General features: G+C 38.3%; 1 protein-coding gene and 2 long non-coding RNA genes across 7 annotated transcripts in view; 2 read left to right on the top strand and 1 right to left on the bottom strand.

Annotated features, from left to right (window-relative positions):
* Nucleotides 1-25101, top strand: part of LOC134669117 (tyrosine-protein phosphatase Lar) — a 680297-nt gene that overhangs the window by 306382 nt on the left and 348814 nt on the right. The gene's annotated exons all lie outside the window — the stretch shown is intronic.
* Nucleotides 5693-7031, top strand: LOC134668583 (uncharacterized). The gene is made up of 2 exons (XR_010098809.1): nt 5693-6279; nt 6876-7031. It is a non-coding gene; the product is annotated as an uncharacterized LOC134668583 (long non-coding RNA).
* On the bottom strand, nt 6878-8481 carry LOC134668584 (uncharacterized). Its single transcript, XR_010098810.1, has 3 exons — nt 8133-8481; nt 7853-8026; nt 6878-6989 (listed from the first exon to the last, which is right to left on the bottom strand). It is a non-coding gene; the product is annotated as an uncharacterized LOC134668584 (long non-coding RNA).

The raw sequence follows: 25101 nt of genomic DNA, 5'->3' as shown, positions 1-25101 counted from the left end.
ATTCGTAGGTCGAGAACAATTTTCACAGTCTGCGACCTAATCGACTATTTATGATGTAATTATATTTGTTCTGCAAGCATTATGATAGTAGAAGAGCCGGCCGCAAATTTTCTAACCGACTTGATACCACGATGAAATACACAATGGGAAACCATAAAAGTGATGCTAAGTCCGAATTCGATAGTCTGCCACGGCGGAACTTGCCGAAAGTACGAAAAAGAAGGCCACTTCCGGTGCGAAAAAAGGGGGCTGATTTAACCCATCTGATACCGAAATAATAATTATGGCAGCAGTTAGAAATTTACATGTAGACACATAAAAGCGAAGTCTGCCAGTATTTTTTTAGCCGGAAGTGCTTGGCAGACGCTCTCAAAGGTGGCCAACGGGACCCCTAATTTAACCCATCTGATACCACCATGAAACCAATTCCAGTCGGTAGGTATGAACCCTCATGTCAGGAATATATAAGTCTGCCAAGGCTATTCCTGCCGAAACACCATGGCAGACGAGATTATGTAAGCAAGGTCGGCATCGGTTACCCTACACTAACCCATCTGATACCACCATGAAACCAATTCCAGTCAGTAGGTACGAACCCCCATTTTAGGAATATATAAGTCTGCCAAGGTTTTTCCTGCCGAAACACCTTGGCAGACGAGATTATAAGCAAGATGACCATCGGTTACCGTACACTAACCCATCTGATACCGCCATGAAACCAATTCCAGTCGGTAGGTATGAACCCTCATTTCAGGAATATATAAGTCTGCCAAGGCTTTTCCTGCCGTAACACCATGGCAGACGAGATTATGTAAGCAAGGTCGGCATCGGTTACCCTACACTAACCCATCTGATACCACCATGAAACCAATTCCAGTCGGTAGGTATGAACCCCCATTTTAGAAATATATAAGTCTGCCAAGGTTTTCCCGGCCGAAACACCTTGGCAGACGAGATTGTAAGCAAGATGACCATCGGTTACCGTACACTAACCCATCTGATACCACCATGAAACCAATTCTAGTCGGTAGGTATGAACCCTCATTTCAGGAATTTATAAGTCTGCCAAGGCCTTTCCTGCCGAAACACCTTGACAGACGAGATTATGTAAGCAGCATCCGCATCCGAGGGATCCGTATTGTGGAATTATACAGATTACGGACATTATTAATAGCTGTAGGCTTATTTATTACTTTATGATTAGACATATTTGTATATTATTATGTTATTAATAAAATATATTTATAATTTATTAAACCTAAACTTAATACATTGGGAATTCATTACCTGCTTACGGCAGTAGTAGGGATTAGTGGGTGAGTTCTGGCTCACTGAGCCAGGCCAACAGTCCCTCCCCCTTTTTTCCCTTGTTGAGGCCCTGCAACCTTGCCTTGAACCCAAACTAATGTCATTGTAGCTCGAATCTAACCTAATCTATTTTTATTGCTTTTAAAATATTTCAATTATCTACTTTTGCAAAGTTAAATGTTGTAATCTCTATTTCGCAAAATAGAATTTTAATGTGACTTTAATGTATGTGCAGTCTACTTAGTAATTGGGTTTAAAGATATAAAAACACACATTTTATTTCCTATCCTAAGTATCCTATCCTAAGTTTATTCAAATAATATTCTGAATATATATAGTAACATCATTACTTATTCTGTGTACAGTGGAGAAAACGAATGAAATCATGCAATTTGATTTTGCTATTTTTAAATTAAGAGTAACCAAACAGTATTTTCCACAGTTGTTGGTAATGATACCATCTCTTACAATTTCTCTTCATAAACATTTTATGATACCTAACCTTCCAGTTTTCGCCCGAATTAATCAAAAAATTCACCAGCACCATTTACACCAACCATATAGAAAACGGGTCCGTGTCCGAATTCGCGATCTCGAGTCCGGGTCCGCGTCCGGGTCCAGGTTCAGGTAGAAGTCGAATTCAAAATCTTGCTTGTTTTGCCAGTGGGGTAACTTGCTTAACAATCAATTAGAAAAAGACAAGTCGTCGAGGAGTTCCGTTCTGATCACCATCAGCAATACCACTTCATCAAATGCGACTGTTCTTAATGTAAATCCTTGTTTGCCTGATGAAAATACCAAAGTCACTATACAATGCCATTCAGATTTGTAGAGTTCCCTCGATTCCTTATGGATCCCGTCATTAGAACTTGAGCTTGACGAAATTATGACTTAAAAACCTAACGTGATTAACAAACATAACGAAGAGGACAAATCCCCAAACATGAGCTATGCGTCGTTGAAGAGTTCCATTCTGATCATCATCAGCAGTTTCACTTCATCAAATGTCACAATTTTGAATGTAAAAGCTTGGTTTGTTTATAAAAACACCAGTATCACTATATGTTAGGATGGTTCAAAAAACATTTTTTTTCCTAAGGGGCCCTTATTTAGTTTCGTAATTTATCTCAACTACAAGGGGGTGCTTCACCACGTTAAAATTTTGTGTTGTTTGAAACCCAAAAAATAGAGTATTTATTATTCAGAATTTTATTTAAATATCTGGTTTCACACTATTTGCACATGTGATGTATAAGTTTTGAAGAAGAAAAACATTTTTTTTTCAAAATAATATCTTTTAAATCACACTTTCAAATAATGTGAAAACTACTACTTACATAAAAATGTAAAAAATAGTAACTTATTTTTTTTGGATTTCATACAATTTGAAAAATTTCTAAGTGTTTGAGCACCCCCTTGTAGTTAAGATAAGATTACAAACTTGGTGTATTTTGTCAACATAATAAATGTAACAAAATAAGGGGGTGCCGCTTCTTCTAGCTAGAGTTTGAATTTTTCCCATACAAACGTGAACCACCCTACTACTATATGCAGCACAACGTCCGGAGTGGCGCAGGCTGGTGCATGACAAAGTGCGCGATTTCGAGAAGCAACGTAAAGTTGACCTCGACACTAAACGCGATGATCTGAAAGCGCGCCAGCCTGCTTCCATTCACTACCACTATGTGGCTGGTGTTCTCACGTGCCCTCAATGTGCGCGGAGGTTCACCTCCAAGATCGGCTATGTCAGCCATATTCGGGCGCACGAACGCCGAGCTAAACTAGGAGTCCAAGTGGTCGCCATGGTCGAAATCGGCCGGAAGGATCATCATCATCATTTCATTCACCTAGAAGATTTGAAGAGTGCCCTCGATTCCTCATAAATCTCACCATCAGAACTGGGTTTTGACAAAGACGGAACCAATCTGTATGTATATACTTACAAGTTACAACTCAACTAAAAAAAGAATTTTCAAAATCGATCCCGAAATGACGGAGATATCAAACATTAAAAAAACCGAATGAATACCTCCTTTTTAGGGTTCCGTAGCCAAATGGCAAAAAACGGAACTCTTATAGATTCGTCATGTCTGTCTGTGCGTCTGTCCGTCCGTATGTCACAGCCACTTTTTTCCGAAACTATAAGAACTGTTGAAACTTGGTAAGTAGATGTATTCTGTGAAACGCATTAAGATTTTAACACAAAAATAGAAAAAAAACAATAAATTTTGGGGGTCCCCCATACTTAGAACTGAAACTTAAAATTTCTTTTTCATTAAACCCATACGTGTGGGGTATCTATGGATAGGTCTTCAAAACAAAAATGATATTGAGGTTTGTAATATAATTTTTTTCTAAACTGAATAGTTTGCGCGAGAGACACTTCCAAAGTGGTAAATTGTGTGCACCCCCCCCCCTTCAACTTCTAAAATAAGAGAATGACAAAACTAAAAAATATATATGATGTACATTATCATGCAAACTTCCACCGAAAATTGGTTTGAACGAGATCTAGTAGGTAGTTTTTTTTTAATCGTCATAAATCGTAAACCGCAATTTTGTTATGTTACTTGCTGCTACGGAACCCTTCATGGGCGAGTCCGACTCACACTTGGCCGCTTTTTGGGTTTGCTTTATTATTGAAGTGAAAACTTCTTTAGCGGCGCTGAGCACTTTTTAAGGTGGGGAAAAAATGATAAACTCGAGTCGAGACAGCATAACGCGTAACACGCTGACGTCATGGGTGACGGACAATGTTCATCATCATCATCTCAGCCCTAAGACGTCCGCTGCTGAACATAGGCCTCCCCCTTGGACCTCCATTTGTACCGGTTGGAAGCGACCCGCATCCAGCGTCTTCCGGCGGCCTTAACAAGGTCGTCCGTCCATCTTGTGGGTGGACGCCCTACGCTGCGCTTGCTAGTCCGTGGTCTCCACTCGAGCACTTTTCGACCCCATCGGCCATCTTCTCTGCGCGCAATGTGGCCTGCCCATTGCCACTTCAGCTTGCTAATCCGGTGGGCTATGTCGGTAACTTTAGTTCGTCTACGGATCTCCTCATTTCTGATTCGATCACGGAGAGAAACTCCGAGCATAGCCCTCTCCATAGCTCGTTGAGCGACTTTGAATTTTGAGATGAGGCCGATAGTGAAAAACTACGTTTCGGAGCCGTAAGTCATCACTGATAACACACATTGATTAAAGACTTTCGTCTTGAGGCACTGAGGTATGTCGGACAAAAAGACATTACGTAGTTTCCCGAACGCTGCCCTACCGAGTTGGATTCGGCGGTTAACCTCCTTCTCGAAGTTGGACCTACCTAATTGGACTACTTGTCCTAGGTAGATGTACGAGTCAACAACTTCGAGTACCGAGTTCCCAACAGAGACTGGGATGGGCACAACATTGGCATTTGATATAAGTTTCGTCTTGTCCATGTTCATTTTCAAGCCCACCCGTTGTGAAACTCGGTTGAGGTCATCGACCATCATGCTGAGTTCCTCCATCGACTTTGCCATGACTACGATATCGTCGGCAAACCAAAGGTGAGTGATGTATTCGCCGTTGATGTTGATGCCAAGTCCTTGCCATTCCAGGTGCTTGAAGGCGTCTTCCATTACGGCAGTATACAGTTTCGGAGAGATAACATCTCCCTGCCTTACACCCTTTGCAATAGAATCGCCTTCGCACTCTGCTCCTGACTCGGACCGACATGGTGGCGTAACTATACAAACACTTCAACACTTAGATGTACCGATAGTCAATATTGCATCGCTGAAGAGACTCAAGCAGTCTAGAGGCTAGTTTAGATCTCGTTCAAACCAATTTTCGGTGGAAGTTTGCATGATAATGTACATCATATATATTTTTTAGTTTTGTCATTCTCTTATTTTAGAAATTTAAGGGGGGGGGGGGTGCACACAATTTACCACTTTGGAAGTGTCTCTCGCGCAAACTATTCAGTTTAGAAAACAATTATATTAGAAACCTCAATATCATTTTTGAAGACCTATCCATAGATACCCCACACGTATGGGTTTCATGAAAAATAATTTTTAAGTTTCAGTTCTAAGTATGGGGGACCCCCAAAATTTATTGTATTTTTTTTCTATTTTTGTGTTAAAATCTTAATGCGGTTCACAGAATACATCTACTTACCAAGTTTAAACAGTTCTTATAGTTTCGGAAAAAAGTGGCTGTGACATACGGACGGACAGACACACAGACAGACATGACGAATCTATAAGAGTTCCGTTTTTTGCCAGTTGACTACGAAACCCTAAAAAGGAGGTATTAATTCGGTTTTTTTTAATGTTTGATATCTCCGTCATTTCGGGATCGATTTTGAAAATTGTTTTTTTAGTTGAGTTGTAACTTGTAACAGCCGTATTCATAAACAGTTAGAGCATTGATCATCAGTTGCTGATAACCGGATGTCACAAAACGTGATTCATAAACACTTTTTAGCGCTAAACAGTTGATCATCTCTTTATTAAATCCTCGGAAAGTTATGGAGCCGTGGACCCTTCTTTATCTGTTTATTATCCCTAAAATACAAGATGGCGGTCACAAAACAGCTGATTTTGACAAGACAGCATTTCACAAATTAGTGCAAACGTCGATGAGACTTGTATCGTAATTTAGTGATTTGGGTGTTCTTTTTGTTTAAAAAACGTCTAAATTTAATAAATGAGTGGTTTAATATGTGTAAATAAGGAGATAAACCATTACATACCTAGATATAGTGCGCAAATAGCGGGAAACCTAGATATTGTGCCTTTGCTACGAGTTGTTTGCACGATTGTATGTCGCATTCATCAAGATGCAAGCAATTTATGCGATACGAACTGTTATACCATAAGACTAGACTTCTACGACTGGGGCACCGGCGTCGGATAAAGCACCTCACCAACCTATATACCTATCATAAAAGAATGAAAACTACTCCCGGAACTCCTACAGCGCAAAGAAGTGAGTATACCTACTTTTGTTTCATACTCATTACCTGCCATAAAACGCTGATTTATTATAAGATCACGGTATTCTCAAGCTCTAACTAAAAAGTATTAATTGCGCACATATTACATAGCAACCTGTAAGGGCACAGCAATACTGAAGATACTTAATTGAATAATATGGGCAGGTATATAGGTACCTTTGTTGTGGGACATATCATATCCCAATTTGTAGGTGTATTATCATTATCACTATAAAAAACATAAACTGTGGTTGGCCTACTTTGGTTGGATTTCTAGGCACTGTTAATGCTGCCGCTGCACTGAATGCTGTGTGGTGCTATTTGCTATGAAAGAAGGGTGTACTCGGTTAATTGGTATTAATGCTAGCATACTTGAGTTCTGTGTTGAAGTCCACACTGAGCAGAGTTAATTTTTTACATTGTGATAGATAAATAAAACAAGTTCATGAGTTTTTAACTGAGATTTTTATTATAACATATCAACATATTTCATCTGTTAATTTAGGGAAATCAAACAACCCACCTAAATAAAACAATTTTATTACATTTGACAATCATTAAACTAGTTAATATTTTTTCTTTATTTCAGTACAACCAACTTCATTTGATGGCGGTGTGCAGGCCGGTTAGATGCCAGAAGAGTGTGGCCTCCGGATTGTGTAGCCAGCTCCGGACAAATAGCTGATGATGGAATACTCACAACCTGAAAAGAACACAGTTTCAATTAATATACTCATTGAATCAACCTATATCATCTTTTATTTTAAGCTTAAGTATAACATCCTAATGGATATGGCAATATGGAATAATTTCCATATTGTTGTGGTAACTATATGGAATAATGGATCTCCATCCAGGCAGAGATTCTGTTGTTGTTTGTCAATACCATAGCTATCTCACAGCAAAACTAAAGAATTACATACATGTCTGTTTTGTTCATACATACTTCTACCTAGCGTACCTACAGACACTGTTTCTTACCGGTAATTGTAGTTTGATAAAATGAAATTATACAATAATAACAAAGTTATGAATTGAAACGCTAATATACTTTTAAACAAATAATTAACCTACACAGGTGTGTTATGATTGATAAGTACCTTATGTAAAAATCATATAGATATCTTTGTTGATTTAAAATTATATAACCTACCAACAGCGACACTCCTGTGAATAATGAACATTTCTGCCTCATTATGAATTGTGCAGTTTGCCTTTTAATGCGGCTATTGGCTGAGATGTTTCACTGCAAACATTGTCATTGTCAAGTTGCATATATAAGCGCTTATCTTTAACTCTGCGCCCTAGGCGAACAAAAAAGGTTTTTAAGATAAATCACCACTTCACTGATAAATTGGTTCCATCGTGTGGTTGGTTAAGTATGTTATTCACTAATTCTAATTATAAACAGCTCCTAACTAGCTTAGTTAGCTCTGCTCTTCTAAAAAACACCGATAGTACGTCAAATTAAAAATGAAGAGGCCATAATTTTTTGGGTGTCAAGGTATGTTCATAAAAATACTACAACATTTTACGTTAAGAAATGAATAACCAAATCTTGCTCACCTGATTTATCTTCACCGATCATTTGATATGAATAGTGTCAATATCGTTTGTGTTTCGCCACCAGAACAAAATGTGTTGGAATCCGTGGTATTACGGTGGCGATGGCGCGCAGGCAGAATTCTTGACTTGAGATGTGCAACTGCCCTCTTTCCCTCATTCCACAATATATTGAAACTATAAGCAATAACACATAGTTTTATCAATATTGCTTGCAAATCTTGCAATGAACTTTACTCGTAACATATCTGATTATCAGACTATGATATAGGTGGTTGCTTACCGAGTTTCGTAAAACTTCCGGCCGTGCAATATTATTTATTTGTTTTTGTGATGCAGAGGCTATTTTAATATATAATAACCCAGAAAACTGGTCAAAATTGTGCATCGTATTGTTCAGGATTTTATGATTTACCGCTAGTGCTGCTGTCAAACTTTTTTTTAAAATTAATGTTCAGCCATATTTTTGTCTATGATGTGCCAAGATGCCAACATAACGGGTCTAATCTGCTTATTAGTTAAGAAACCCCTAATAAACGTTTATAAATCATGGTTCTTATCAACGGCTTATTAAGCCTAAACAGTGGATTAGCTAATAAGCTGATCATTCCTCATTTAAGGATTTTTTATGAATACGGCTGTAAGTATATACATACAGATTGGTTCCGTCTTTGTCAAAACCCAGTTCTGATGGTGAGATTAAGGAGGAATCGAGGGCACTCTTCAAATCTTGTAGGTATACATCTACTACTATTAGCAGGGTGGTTCACGTTTGTATGGGAAAAATTCAAACTCTAGCTAGGAGAAGCGGCACCCCCTTATTTTGTTACACTTATTATGTTGACAAAATACACCAAGTTTGTAATCTTATCTTAACTACAAGGGGGTGCTCAAACACTTAGAAATTTTCAAATTGTATGAAATCCAAAAAAATTAAGTTATTATTTTTTAGATTTTTATGTAAGTAGTAGTTTTCACATTATTTGAAAGTGTGATTTAAAAGATATTATTTTGAAAGAAAATGTTTTTCTACTTCAAAACTTATACATCACATGTGAAAATAGTGTGAAACCAGATATTTAAATAAAATTTTGAATAATACTCTTTTTTTTGGGTTTCAAACAACATACAAAATTTCAACGTGGTGAAGCACCCCCTTGTAGTTGAGATAAATTACGAAACTTGGTGTATTTTATCAACATAATAAGTGTAACTAAATAAGGGGGTGCCCCTTAGGAAAAAAAATGTTTTTTGACCCACCCTAACATATAGTGATACTGGTGTTTTTATAAACAAACCAAGCATTTACATTCAAAATTGTGACATTTGATGAAGTGAAACTGCTGATGATGTTCAGAATGGAACTCTTCAACGACGCATAGCTCATGTTTGGGTATTTGTCCTCTTCGTTATGTTTGTTAAGCACGTTAGGTTTTTAAGTCATATTTTCGTCAAGCTCAAGTTCTAATGACGGGATCCATAAGGAATCGAGGGAACTCTACAAATCTGAATGGCATTGTATAGTGACTCCTGTATTTTCATCAGGCAAACAAGGATTTACATTAAGAACAGTGGCATTTGATGAAGTGGTATTGCTGGTGGTGATCAGAACCGAACTCCTCGACGACTTGTCTTTTTCTAATTGATTGTTAAGCAAGTTACCCCACTGGCAAAACAAGCAAGTTACCCCACTGGCAAAACAAGCAAGATTTTGAATTCGACTTCTACCTTAACCTGGATCCGGACGCGGACCCGGACTCGAGATCGCGAATTCGGACACGGACCCGTTTTCTATTTGGTTGGTGTAAATGACCTTAGCCTTGAGCACATACTCTTTTCAGGTGACGTAATCTACGGGAAACTTTGTACCTTATTTAATTTATGTTTGCGATACTCTTATTTTCCGGTCGACATGATACGTACCATTGTCATCCCGATTGCTAAGAACCGAACAGGGGATTTGTCATCATCAGCTAACTACCGACCAATATCCCTTGGAACGGTGGTGGGCAAGATATTTGAGCGGCTGCTGCAGCCCAGACTGCTTCAGACTTTGAGAATAGACGACGCGCAATTTGGTTTCCTTCCCGGTCTCTCGACCGATTCCGCGATCGTAAGCCTGAAACATGCTGTGGATCATTACGTAAGTAATAATACATCAGTCTACGCATGCTTCCTTGACCTTAGCCGTGCATTTGACCTTGTGAATTATGAAATTCTGTGGGGTAAAATGCGCGGCTCGGGAGTACCTGAGGACCTGGTACGTGTCTTCGAGTACTGGTACGGAAACCAATCTAACTGTGTAAAATGGGGCGACACGACATCTAATAGTTACATATTAGAATGCGGGGTACGCCAGGGTGGACTTACTTCTCCGGACCTCTTTAACCTTTACGTCAATGACTTGATGGGGAGGCTGAGGAGCATTGGAGTCGGGTGTCACGTGGGTGACGTCTGTGTGAACAGTCTCAGCTACGCTGGTGACATGGTGCTGCTCAGCCCCTCCATTAAGGGTCTGAGAAAGCTAGTGTCAGTCTGTGAAAATTATGTAAATTCTCACGGGCTGATTTACAACGTAGCCAAGACAGAACTGGTGGTTTTTAAGGCAGGAAGAGGTCCGGATAACATACCGGAAGTCAAATTGAATGGAGAGAAGCTGCGTATTGTGCAGCGGTTCAAATATCTTGGCCATATACTGACGGATGACATGAGAGACGACAGTGACATGGAACGCGAGGGAAGGGCTCTGGCTGTTCGTGGCAACATGATAGCCCGTAGGTTTGCCAGGTGTAGCAGGAGAGTCAAGTGTACATTATTTAATGCCTATTGTCTCTCCTTCTACACTTGTCAACTGTGGGTCAGGTACAGCAGGAAATCGTACAGCGCCATCCGTGTGCAGTATAATAACATATTCCGGACACTGATGGGGCTGCCGCGTTCCTGCAGTGCCTCCACCATGTTCGCAGAAGCCAGAATCCCTGACTTCTTCGCAGTGGTACGCGCGCGTATAGCTTCTTTTTGGGAGGGAATGCGCCGCTAGCAAAACACCATTCTCATGTCGGTGTATCGCAACATCAGTTGTAATATGTTTAGGCACTGGCTTTCCGTGCACCAAAACGGGAACAAAAAATAGTGTAATACTATTTTAATTGTTTAACTTTTATTTTATTTTGTTTCTATTCTTTGGCTTTGTAACTTTATAACTGTATTTTGATATGGGTGTACAACTGTACGTGTTGCCTGAAATAAAACTTTATTTATTTTATTTTATTTTAAATGGTGTTGGTGAATTTTTTAATTAATTCGGGCGAAAACTGGAAGGTTAGGTATCATAAAATGTTCATGAAGAGAAATTGTAAGAGATGGTATCATTACCAACAACTGGAAAATACTGTTTGGTTACTCTTTATTTAAAAATAGCAAAATCAAATTGCATGATTTCATTCGTTTTCTCCACTGTACACAGAATAAGTAATGATGTTACTATATATGTTCAGAATATTATTTGAATAAACTTAGGATAGGATACTTATGATTGGAAATAAAATGTGTGTTTTTATATCTTTAAACCCAATTACTAAGTAGACTGCACATACATTAAAGTCACATTAAAATTCCATTTTGCGAAAAAGAGATTACAACATTTAACTTTGCAAAAGTAGATAATTGAAATATTTTAAAAGCAATAAAAATAGATTAGGTTAGATTCGAGCTACAATGACATTATTTTGGGTTCAAGGCAAGGTTGCAGGGCCTCAACAAGGGAAAAAAGGGGGAGGGACTGTTGGCCTGGCTCAGTGAGCCAGAATTCACCCACTAATCCCTACTACTGCCGTAAGCAGGTAATGAATTCCCAATGTATTAAGTTTAGGTTTAATGAATTATAAATATATTTTATTAATAACATAATAATATACAAATATGTCTAATCATAAAGTAATAAATAAGCCTACAGCTATTAATAATGTCCGTAATCTGTATAATTCCACAATACGGATCCCTCGGATGCGGATGCTGCTTACATAATCTCGTCTGTCAAGGTGTTTCGGCAGGAAAGGCCTTGGCAGACTTATAAATTCCTGAAATGAGGGTTCATACCTACCGACTAGAATTGGTTTCATGGTGGTATCAGATGGGTTAGTGTACGGTAACCGATGGTCATCTTGCTTACAATCTCGTCTGCCAAGGTGTTTCGGCCGGGAAAACCTTGGCAGACTTATATATTTCTAAAATGGGGGTTCATACCTACCGACTGGAATTGGTTTCATGGTGGTATCAGATGGGTTAGTGTAGGGTAACCGATGCCGACCTTGCTTACATAATCTCGTCTGCCATGGTGTTACGGCAGGAAAAGCCTTGGCAGACTTATATATTCCTGAAATGAGGGTTCATACCTACCGACTGGAATTGGTTTCATGGCGGTATCAGATGGGTTAGTGTACGGTAACCGATGGTCATCTTGCTTATAATCTCGTCTGCCAAGGTGTTTCGGCAGGAAAAACCTTGGCAGACTTATATATTCCTAAAATGGGGGTTCGTACCTACTGACTGGAATTGGTTTCATGGTGGTATCAGATGGGTTAGTGTAGGGTAACCGATGCCGACCTTGCTTACATAATCTCGTCTGCCATGGTGTTTCGGCAGGAATAGCCTTGGCAGACTTATATATTCCTGACATGAGGGTTCATACCTACCGACTGGAATTGGTTTCATGGTGGTATCAGATGGGTTAAATTAGGGGTCCCGTTGGCCACCTTTGAGAGCGTCTGCCAAGCACTTCCGGCTAAAAAAATACTGGCAGACTTCGCTTTTATGTGTCTACATGTAAATTTCTAACTGCTGCCATAATTATTATTTCGGTATCAGATGGGTTAAATCAGCCCCCTTTTTTCGCACCGGAAGTGGCCTTCTTTTTCGTACTTTCGGCAAGTTCCGCCGTGGCAGACTATCGAATTCGGACTTAGCATCACTTTTATGGTTTCCCATTGTGTATTTCATCGTGGTATCAAGTCGGTTAGAAAATTTGCGGCCGGCTCTTCTACTATGAGTGTATCGTTATATTTGTTAAGTTTGTTAAGTACATACGAGTATCTAAAGTATGTGATTATATTGAAAATGATTTAATATGAAAATATTGATAGATTATCTTTAATGTTTGCGATTGATGTGTATTTGTGTGTTTATGTAGTTTATGTATGTTAATGTAGTAAAACATCTGACACCGATGAAAAGGCCTATTACTATGTAGTCTTTGAACCGAATAAATGAGAATATGATCATAAATGGAATAATGAATAAATAAGTCACTTACCCTAATATAAAAGCATATTAAATACATTATTTTGTTAATATATTCATTTTTGTTTCCGCCCTTGCGGAAACTGCTATTTAGTGCCCGCAACATCTAACACACTATTGTTACAAAAGTTTGTTTTGATAATGATTTTATAATTCTAATTAACATGCACATACTTAAGTTTCTTTGTACCGCAGGCCAACCCCTATCTAGTATTGCATGCATAATAACACCCTTATGAATATTACATACTTCTTTTGTATTGTAATAAGTCGGTTAAGTCCGTGATATTTAATTTTCAAGTTCCGACACTTACATGGTTATGAGTTATATAGTACCGGTTATGTTTTGTTAAATAAGTTTTTTAAAATTATTTTCACCACACCAGCTTAAAGGCTTTCATTATTTTTTTAAAACTGATGGCAAAGTAAGGTGATACAAATTTTGATTTGTTTCCTCATGTCGGCTAGTAGAATTGACTTTTAAATGATGAGTTTGAATAACAAATATTTATGTGTTGTTATGTATGTTGTTTAACTCTCGTGCCTTGAAACAACGTTTCCTCCTTGTAAAACAAATATGTACTTTTTATTCGTAGTTCGTGTGCATTTCGTTTGGAGTAAAACCCCATATTTTTGTTGAATCAACAGCAGTCGGGGCATGTTTTTCTTAATAAAAACCGGGCAAGTGCAACTCGGACTCGCGCACGAAGGGTTCCGTACCATAATGCAAAAAAGGCAAAAAAAAACGGTCACCCATCCAAGTACTGACCCCGCCCGACGTTGCTTAACTTCGGTCAAAAATCACGTTTCCTGTATGGGGGCCCCACTTAAATCTTTATTCTGTTTTTAGTATTTGTTGTTATAGCGGCAACAGAAATACATCATCTGCGAAAATTTCAACTGTCTAGCTATCACGGTTCATAAGACGGTTCATACAGCCTGGTGACAGACGGACGGACAGCAGAGTCTTAGTAATTGGGTCCCGTTTTACCCTTTGGGTACGGAACCCTAAAAATGAGAATTTGAAGCACATTCAGAATATCGTAAAATGCCTACTCTGCTCCAAAATTCGATATTTAATTTAAATTTTAATATTATGCCGATTTAGAGTAAACGATCACATTATTTTAACACTTAGGCCTGAGTTACACTTGTAAGTTTTACTTACGTAAGTAGGGACACGGCTATACTACAGAATGAGAGATGAATATCGTTATCTCATTCTAACAAATAGCTTTGTCCCTACTTACGTAAGTAAAACTTACAAGTGTAACTCAGGCCTCAGGTGAATGTGGTTGTGATAATAGTTCTCATGTGGCATGTAAAAACTTAGCGCCACTTGCACCATTCTACTAACTTCGGTTTAACCAGTTAAACCTGGATTTACCATAGTTTGACACTACGTTAACGGTTTAACCGCTTAACCTCGGGTTAGTGTGATGGTGCAAGTGGCCCTTATGGAGTACAATTACCCAGTGGGGAGCAAAGTAGGCAGATTTTCCGGTTTCCCACTGAAGTCCAGTTTTTTGCGGGTACGGTTTTTTGTAGGATCCCGTTTTAGTAGTATATGTGCTAATACAGTAACTTTCACACAAGGATCCTGTTTGCGGGATCCGGCATGCATACTACAGAAAACTGGATCCTGCAAAAAAGTGGACGTCAGTGGGAACAGCTCTTACTTTACTCGTACTTGTTACCAGTAAATTACTTGCAAAGAAAATCCACAACATGGCGAAGGGCAAATGTATCGGCAAAACAAACCCAAAAATCGTTACCCCACTGACCTCCGGTTTGCCCCGTTATAAACCCCCCTTGAGAATCATCAAAGGTCCGAACTAAGTTATCCTCTTACTTTACTTAACTTCGGATCTTTGGGAGCGGTGATTATAGGTAAAAAGCTCCTTAATCTTAGGAAAACTCTTGATTACTTAGTCAAGTTTTTCTAAGACTCTTTTTAGCGTTGGTGATTCATAGTGGACTTTTAATATTTAATAGTCGACCGTGGGCGGGCTTATTAAATACCACTAATCTGGTTAATTGGGTAGCTATTAAAGTTTTTAGCTAATTTATTTTTTCATACACCGCCATGTGACATTGGCGGTGTGTATTAACTTCTCTCAATATGTGTAAAAAGAGGTACGTTCTAAAAAAATAAATAGCCTTGCGATTCAGATTTCTGATTATGTTATGAAAAGGTTTTTGTCTGTGGCATATTTACTAGAACTGTATAATTTGCTTTTATTTTCATGCTAACTTTTTACTTAAATACACTATATTAGCTACGTAACTGTTTTTTCACAAATATTTGTTCTACAGTAATGGATGTTTTCTATGCGTAATAAGTATTTATCGATTTATAATAAAACTATATGTATATTAAGTATATTTTATTGCCGTCTAGTTAAGGAATGCAAATCGGTTATTTTTTGTATGGAAATAACCGCGGTTTCGGTTAATAACCGATTATTTCCATACAAAAAATAACCGATTTGCATTCCCTACGTCTAGTACCTTTAACAAAAGGCTTATTGATCTTATCTTCGTTTTATGTAAAATTGTATTATAATATTTATTATTTAATTGGTTCAAACATTAAATCTTAGTTGTGATGTTTGTTAAAACGCTGTAAGGCGCTGTAGCGTGTAGTTATCCTGAAACACTATCATTTCCCAGTACCTATCCTACTATTTATTTGCACAGAATAGATTCCTGTGGATCCATCCAACCCTACTTCATTAAGCCTATTTCGCCGTACCGATCTACACCTCTCCTCATTACCGCCCCGTACGGGATGAATGACATGCAGACCGAATTACTCTCAGAATCTGGGCCGCCGCAGGCCGCGGGCCCCACTCTACCACACAGACACCCTAAACTAAAAGGCAACATCACTATAGAACTCTCACACAGATATGACTTTTCAACCTAGCGGAACGCCAAAGGGGAATTATTTTCTCCTCCGAACTAAAAGGCTGTATGTAGCGATAATTTCCTATCAAGATTCAACCCTTCGACTTGAGGCGGTAGCATAAGGGGAGTATGTAAATGATGGGTACTTGGTGAATTAACTATGAGCCCGTAGCTTAGTAGCTTAATTGTTATGAATATGAACCACTTCCATTATTTTGTCGTTAGTGTTTTTAGATAAAAATACATTTACTCTACAAAGCTCTTTGTAACAAGCTTGTTTTTACGTTTACCTATTTCTGTTTTTAGAAATATCATAGAAAATGTATTTAAAGCAGAACAGACTTTGCTGATTTATTTTTATTTTCATAGAGATTATATAAAAATGTTTCAATTAAATTCGAAATACTTTTTGCATTGCCCTTACGTAATTAATTAGTAGCAAGGAATGTTTACTTTTGTAACATTTAGCTATAGTTATGAAAATAACCGTTTTGTGACAGTTATATAGATTATAAAAAAATCGACAAGGGCCGCCAAACTTTTGTCTCAAAACCTTTCGTATTTGTTGTGATTCTAGAAAAAAAAATATCTTAAATATCTCTCAATGGAGACGTGCCTACTACTAACCATTCAATAACAAACATCATATTTCCCGCTCCGACCCTTTTTGCGAACGATAGTCTTAACCTGCGGTAATACAATATTTCACCCGCAGCCCGAAGGCACCGGCTGAATTCAGATGGCAAATATCAATTATCTGGCGAGCCGGGCGCCAAATAGCGTATAAGGCAATTTAAAAATTATATCCACCGGTTTTATTGAGTTTCCATGGCTGTGGAATATCTCGCGCTTTTCTTTTGTGGCTTGGCTTATATGCGGTTTTTATTGCCGGTGTGTGTTGTTTTATTTAGGTATTAAAAGTCTATTTTCGTTGGGTTAGAAATTTATTTACAGTACTTTTCGTCTAGATAGGTAGGTACATTTTGGGCCAAAACATCCACTCGTTGGGTCCCACAAATTGTAAGGCGTCACGGTAGACCTCGTCGGAGATGGCGGGACGTAGACTGGTGGGAGACTTCTGAGCATAGGGATACGTGGAAGAATAAGAGGGAGGCCTTTGCCCAACAGTGGGACAATATAGGCCAATAATAATAATAATAAATAAGTAGTTTTTGAGTTTATCACACATACAGACATATGCAGCGGGGGACTTTGTTTTAAAAGATGTAGTGATAGTGATATATTAACACTTCATAAGTCCCGTTTCGTTAGAAAAAAATACTACAGCTTTGACATCCATCTTTTATAGCCTCAAATGAGTCAAAAAAAGTAATCGGAATGCTGATCAAAGGGCTTGAAACTCATCCTTCTAAGAGTGACATTCCATTTCCAACTGCAGCTGCAATACTGTTCATTTTACTATGGAAACGCGTCGCTGTCATTGTCAATTTCCATAGAAAATGAACAGTATTGCAGCTGCAGTTGGAAATGGAATGTCACTTTAAGGCACATCTGCTTCCAAGCTAGAATTGTTAATAACTGAGAAATCGAAATGCGACACGATAGCTCTTACGCGTCAAGAGGGTTAAAAATAGTCGCGCATTCTCTACTCTCAGGACACAGCTGCCGCTCCCAAGCATGCCTCGTAAAGATGGGTGCATTAGTAGATTACATCGATATAACTCGAGAATTTAAAATGTACGGGATATTGTTCCATCGAGACTTTAAGTCTGGATTCTCGAAGCTGGGCAGAGGATTGTATATGGACAATCGAAATACCTATTCTTTATGGTAGGTATAGAAGGCTAACGAGCAAACGAATCGCCTAATGGTAATCAATTACCGTAGCCAATGGACGTGGATTACGCTGCCGTACGTTGTACCAGTTGTACCAATACGTTGTTGCCGGCCCGGCCTCTATGGAACGAAGGCCGAGATATAATCAATCCCATTTGGAAATGTTATGTTGTTTGCTTTATGACACGTTATAAAGATTTTACGATGCAAAAAAGTGGCAAAAAATTTGTCGATACCATGTAGGTACCTACTAAGAAAGTAGGTGGAGTATTAACACTTTAAACTCACGCGGTTTTTACACATATTTACACAAATGGGTCTACCGCGATATATATTTTTTTGTTTTTACGTTGCAGCTGAGTTGAGGTCTTTCTGTGACCACAGCTGGTGCAACTCATATCGCGGTAGACCCGTTAGGCCCACTTGCACCATCCCACTAATACCGGGGTTAAGCGGTTAAACCGTCAACGGCGTCAACCCAGTGTCTAATTATACTGGTAACCATGGTAACTCTAGGTTTAACCGGTTAACACCGGGTTAGTGGAATGGTGGAAGTGGGCCTTAGTGTAATTAACTAATTAAATAAGTAGGTGGAGGTTAAATAGTCGTGTAAAAATATATCTTAGATCCCAACCAACTACTTTTAAATGGGTACAAAGAAACATAGATGAACAAAGTGTACCTACTTCCGCTTAGCCTTGAAGGGGAAAATGGGGCGTATCATAATAAATAACCTTTTCGTACAATATGAATTATAAATGAAGCAGAAGGTATAGAGCCGTAGTTCAAAAGAGTGGCCATGATAGTATAAAAATCAATAGATTTTTAACACACATACCTTGAATACGTCGATACAATATTTTCTGCTTGGCCTTAAGGTTGACTGGTAGAGAATGCCTCATGGCATTAAGTTCGCCTTTTGTACATTAAGTTATTCTTTTGTGCAATAAAGTTTTAAATAAATAAATAAATAATACAATTGCAAGGAGTATTACCGCACACATCAAAAATGGAAAACATACAAATAAATTACGTTACGATACGTATATTTTATTTTATTTTTCTAAAATTTTCTGGTATGTGTAAAAATTTTTCACTCCATATTGCCGATCCGCCTATAATAGGTACAGTTAAGGCAGTTTGCATAACGAAGCTTGATGAACGCATTTAGGCCAGTTATTATCTAGTGCCGTATGCATCGTGCTAAGCAGCTATTACTGCTGTTATACAGCTGGTGGGGTCTATAAATTCCTGGGCATCGCGTGAGAACATTTTGCGTGTCCGGTGTTGCTATGTGTTTCGGTGTTAAGATATTTTTGAGGAATAGTTTGTAATAGTCAATGTCAATATAAATTGCGAATCTACAAGGATTGGGACTGAATAAAGGATGACTTACGCTAAAACGGTCCGGGTCGTGGCCGAGGCTTCCGACACTTCGTTTTCTATGACGGGTGATCGGTGATCACGTGATGCTTTCTATAGAAAACTGAAGTGTCGGAGGCTTCGGTCCGGTCCCGGAGTTTTCTAGTGTGTCATTCTTAATCTAAGTTTAAAATTAATAGACAATAATTGTATTTTAATGCGGAAGATTTTCCGCAACTCGACGTCCTGCGCCTAATAGACAATAAATTCTCGGCCAGTGACCAACCAGATAGATAAGTAGTTTCTACTAAACGTCTCTTACTAATTTTAACGTTATTAACATCCACCGAAAGAGACCAACCATTCATTTCGGCTACGCGAAATGATATTAGTTTGCCGAACGGGCCCCAGGCTGTCTCAGTAAGCCGTGGCAAGAAAGTCGGGACAACGTTAAGATGCACATATTTGTTTGGATGTTATTGGTCGATTCTTCGTCTACATGCACAATTTACATCATTTTCTACAGTGCTATTTAGCAGACCTATTTCAAAGCAAAATGCACAACGTAAGCTTACCTACAACACAGAAAACCAGAGCACTTAACTATGCACTAGAATAGTTCGGAGTATTCTACCGCGCCCCACATCTATTCCACTTCGAACAAATCTCTAATGCTACTTTACTCACATAGCACTCACTAGAATTACTAGCTACAAACATATTTCACGGTTCTTATTGCCTGAAACTCTGAACTGAAGAGATCACAGTGCGGAACACAAAATTTCACTTCGCAGCGAGACCGGTGCCAAATTCGGTGAAGTTTCGAGAAAGTTTGCGAGATAAAATTCCGGGTAGGAATTATAGTGAAGACTTGATCCTTGAATTTGACCCCGCGTGTACTTGGGCGCTCAAAACTGCGAATGTAATGCGGTATTCGCTGAGTTTAAGTTGAAGATTATTTTAGGGCCCACACTAGCATCTTTTGAGCGTCGGCGTCTAGTCAGCGCTATGGAAAATGACCTTGCTGTGCGGTTGCGCCAACGTTGCGTCTAGCAGCAGCCATACAGGCCTATTCGGATTTCGAGATAATCACAAGATCTAGAGACGATTTAGAGATCAACTAGATCTACATTAGATATCGACTAGATGTGACTTGGATATCTAAGTCATAACTTGTCGAAATCGTTCAAGAGGACCTCCAGAATCGCGGAAACGTCAAATTTGACATATCTATCTTACAAATATCTTTAAATTATCCATATCGTAACTTGTTGAAGTCTAGTAGAAATCTAATTCATTTTCCGAATCGAGCCGATAGACTTGATTAGACGCCAACGCTCGAGAGTAGCTAGTGTGGGGTGGCTTTTAAACATTTTTCTTAAACGATCTTGGGAAATATTTATCTCGATGGTGCACATACAGCACAAATGCTTAGAACCACGTAAAATGGTAGGTATTCGCGTCCTCCGTAAAAAATGGTTTACCAAATATCACGCTAGATGGCGTTAAACCGGCCGCATCGATTTGTACATCTCGCTAACAAAATTCTTATAGGGTTTTTATAATATAAGAGTCGGGAGTTGGTTTTATTCGTGAATGTGATGTTTGTTTCATTCCTTCTAATGTCTTTTTGGGCGAGTAATAAGGGATACATACATACAGTAGGTTATAGGACTTTCTTTATGAAAAAAAACAGAACAAATCCCGAAGTTCAATTTTGTGTTTTTATTATGCATCAGTTGCATCACACAATAAATTGATTTCCAAAATTGTATAGTATAGTAGTAATTGTATTCCAAAATTTCTAGAAGGAAAAAAAATAATAAGAAAACTTAAATAAATCAGAAAACATCCTCATTACAGTGACAGACGAGCTTGTTTGTAAGAAGCTTAGAAAAATAAACATTTACAAAATTTGAGTTAACAGGGCATACGTTAGTCAGAAACAGATAAGTATTTTTATAAATTACATTCCATACAACAGTAAGTCTTGCAAATTAAACAGAAATCCAGTAAAAGGCGAAACAAGGGCAGACGCACAAAAAATTGCGTAACATTCCTATTTATTGTCGTCCTAATGACACGAATTTGTACTAACAAAAGTTAAGCCGAATCCATGTTCGATATTCATTTATACTCAATTCGAACATCTGCACGCGACTTTGTCTGCGTTGAATGATGATTTGTGATATTAAAATGATACAAAATAATAGATTAATTCTCTCATTTATTTTAAAAGAATATTAGACACTTGGAGTTGGGTTAGTGTAAACTTTGTCTTCGTCTGCAAAATAACACGATCAAATCTTGGAGCAATCATTACCACATGTGAAAAACATAAATAATTGTGTGTGTCGATATAGGAACTCCCTAACTGTCAAAACACTCATAAATTCCGATATCTGTCCATGACCTATCCATGCTCATCACACGAATATAAAATGCCTTTAATGATCTGTAGTCTCCTCTGTCACTGGTTACTGGTTACGTTGTTGCACGAGATTCTAACAGATGGCGTTAGCATTTCCTACATCGCGCTTACGGAGTTTCGAATGTCAGTTCTATGAATACAACTTGTAACCAACTCTCAATGGACTTCAGTCTATAGTTACAACTTCTGCCTGAAGAGAGTACTATCTATTTCCCTCTTTCTACCTTTCTGCAACGTTAAAGTATCAAATGAAAAAAACCGTGCAAGTGCGAGTCGGACTCGCGCACGAAGGGTTCCGTACCATAATGCAAAAAAAAAAAACAAAAAAAAAGCAAAAAAAAAACGGTCACCCATCCAAGTACTGACCACTCCCGACGTTGCTTAACTTTGGTCAAAAATCACGTTTGTTGTATGGGAGCCCCATTTAAATCTTTATTTTATTCTGTTTTTAGTATTTGTTGTTATAGCGGCAACAGAAATACATCATCTGTGAAAATTTCAACTGTCTAGACAGTTGAAATTTTCACGGTTCGTGAGATACAGCCTGGTGACAGACGGACGGACGGACGGACGGACAGCGAAGTCTTTAATAGGGTCCCGTTTTACCCTTTGGGTACGGAACCCTAAAAAGTATTAAACTATATACCTCTTATTGCCTCCCAAGCTCATAGACGCTTAAACCAGATTTTGATTAATCCAATTTCGGACTTCGTTAGAAGGCTTACATTATTCACGATCGAGAGCTTTTACGGACTATGGAAAGTTTCCATGAGAAGTAATTAAAACGACTTGTTAATGTTTTAGAAAACGGATGTTGTGTCTAATTTGTTCTTTGGGAACCAATTGAAGGAAGTTTGGGGAGTGATTTAATAAACAAATGTAAATAATTAAATACGTTTTAGTAAATTGAAATGGAATACACTTAGCGAAAAATTGAGTCCTAAAGAGGCCAAAGTAGTATTTCAACCAACATCTTAAGACTGATAGCGGACCATTGCCTTCAAACTTTCAAGAAAAGGGCTTATTCCCATCTTAAAGCCTGCAACACACTTGCAATCCCTCTGGTGTCACAGTTGTCTATGGGCGAAAAAATTGCTACCTAATAATTCATTTGCCTCCCTATTATATATTTCTTGCGGAAACTGCGATAAAAACACAAATAAATTCCCTTAACAGGATTCGAATCCGGGACCGTATAGTACACAGCGTTACAACCGACTAGCTAGGCTAATACACCTTAGCGGACTAATAGACACAGACAGCCAGTATGTCCTTAACTGGCCCACATAAATCTGCATCACTCCCTGATGACCCATGCACATATGCACACATGCACATATACATACGTAGCCTATATCCGACAGCCATTGTTCGTCGTTATGCGTTTGCATCGATCAACTCCACTAGATTACGCATTACGGAGTATTCAACACCATCAACTCATCATTATCGTTCGTGGATAAAACTGGACAGGGATAAGGTTGTACAGTGCGCGTCGAGCCACTATCAAAGTATGTGACATAATTTTATTTGTAAAGCCATATTGTTAAAACTGCAACGCTGCTTTAAAAAGGGGGGTTATTAAGTGGGAGCGTCAAGCTAGGAAATAGAAGGAAACAAAAGATATGGCACTGCGAAAAACTTGCGACGGAACATTATGACCCTCAGTCTATACCTCTTTTCTCAATTACTTACTTTGAAAATATACTTATGTTTAAAATTCTGCTCGTCAGATCCCACAGCTATAACACTTTTGTTACCTAGCAACTGTGTAAACTACATTTTATTGCACATTTTTTTATAAATATTTACAACAGACGTTTACAACTGCTGTGATGATGATGATGCACGGTAATGATATACAACTGAAAATAAATACAAAATTAGACATGGTTTCGTGATTTTTCTATCGAGCCAACTTTTAACATTTCAAGGTTTTGGTTGTACTCATGCCCTAGGCTTTGTTAGCTGGTGGATAGTTAGTTGGTAATGGTTGATGACGCTTGGAAACCACTCTGCGCTCACAAGACTTCATCATCATCGTCATCATTTTAGCCTTCAGTCGCCCACTGCTGAGCATAGCCCTCTCTTCGTGTACGCCACTTATCCCGGTCCTGGGCTGACATCCAAAACTACCCCGCGATTTTTCGAATGTCATCCACCCAACGAACCAAGAGACTTACTTTCCAGTTATATAGGTTGTCAAGTAATCTGTGTGCATCCGCCTGCATATTCCATAACATGGTGGAATAGTTAGTGCTTGTGGGTCGGCTATTATTGTCTGCCAGGAGACAGGCGAGCCAAGTTATCTAGTCTTACCTTATGCCCTAATTTCTAGGCAGGCTTGTTAGTCTAGGCATTCGATCAAGAATTCAAGACTTCGTTACACGCATTTAATAGTACACTATTTTGTAAGGGGAGGAAGTCTCAAATTATATTTTATCAAGTAGATACGCCTGCGAACGATACTGCATTTTTTTATATTCAAGGAATGAAATGAAGGCGAGACGACTTAGACTCCTTTTTAAAAGAATGGCCGGAGACTTCTTCGGTCAAGACAAACTTGCAACCTTTCGGAACATCGATCGCTCTTAAAATACAGTGAAACCTGGTTAATTGGCACCTGGATATATGGAAAACCTCAATAATTGCAACCAAAAGCCCGGTCCCGGTCCCTTGAGACCAAAGGGCCTCTATAATTGAAATTTTGGAACCTCTATAGTTGCAATTTAGATTTTAGTGGTTTTCGTAATTTTGCCTCTGTAATTGACCACATCGCAACTAAGACCTCTATAGTTGACACTGTGCTAAAAAAAATCCGTTATTTTTGCTCTTCTTTTTACCTCTATTATTGAAACGAGTCTTACTTATTACCTCTGTAATTGAAATAATGTATGTAGTTGTAGACAGCAGAAACAATATTTTAATAGCAATGATCATTTTATTTATATCTCCATCCAGAATTCAATTTATTTATTGGGTATCTATCACAACCTGTAGTAGGTGAAATAGTTTAGATGAAATCAAAAACAAAGTATGCTTTTTACATTGTAATAAAACTTTCTTCTACAATTCAAGGGAATTTTTTAAACCCAAATGATAAGAAAATAAAGTAGTAATTAATGTAGTGTAAAAGTGCAAGTATAGTCAGAAGCAATATATAGACCAGAAAACCAGAACGTAAGCGTGTAAATCTACTTTGAATGGTTATTCGCACCTCCATAAAAGAAATTTGTCAGAACGCAACCTAGCTCTATTAATGAAAACCTCTATAATTGACACAACGATTTTTTGAACCTCGTGATTTGACACGACCTGTTTAAATGAAAAACCTGGTTAATTGACAAAAATGGCCGGTCCCTTGAGATTGTAATTATCCAGGTTCCACTGATTTAACTACTCAACAGAATGCGAATCTGTTCAAAACTTCAAATTGGTCAAGCATGAATTAAAC

The sequence above is a fragment of the Cydia fagiglandana genome, chromosome 11, assembly GCF_963556715.1.
Source record: "Cydia fagiglandana chromosome 11, ilCydFagi1.1, whole genome shotgun sequence".
NCBI classification, from domain to species: domain Eukaryota; kingdom Metazoa; phylum Arthropoda; class Insecta; order Lepidoptera; family Tortricidae; genus Cydia; species Cydia fagiglandana.
Note: the sequence above shows the minus strand (reverse complement) of the source record. Positions and strands in the feature narration are given on the sequence as shown.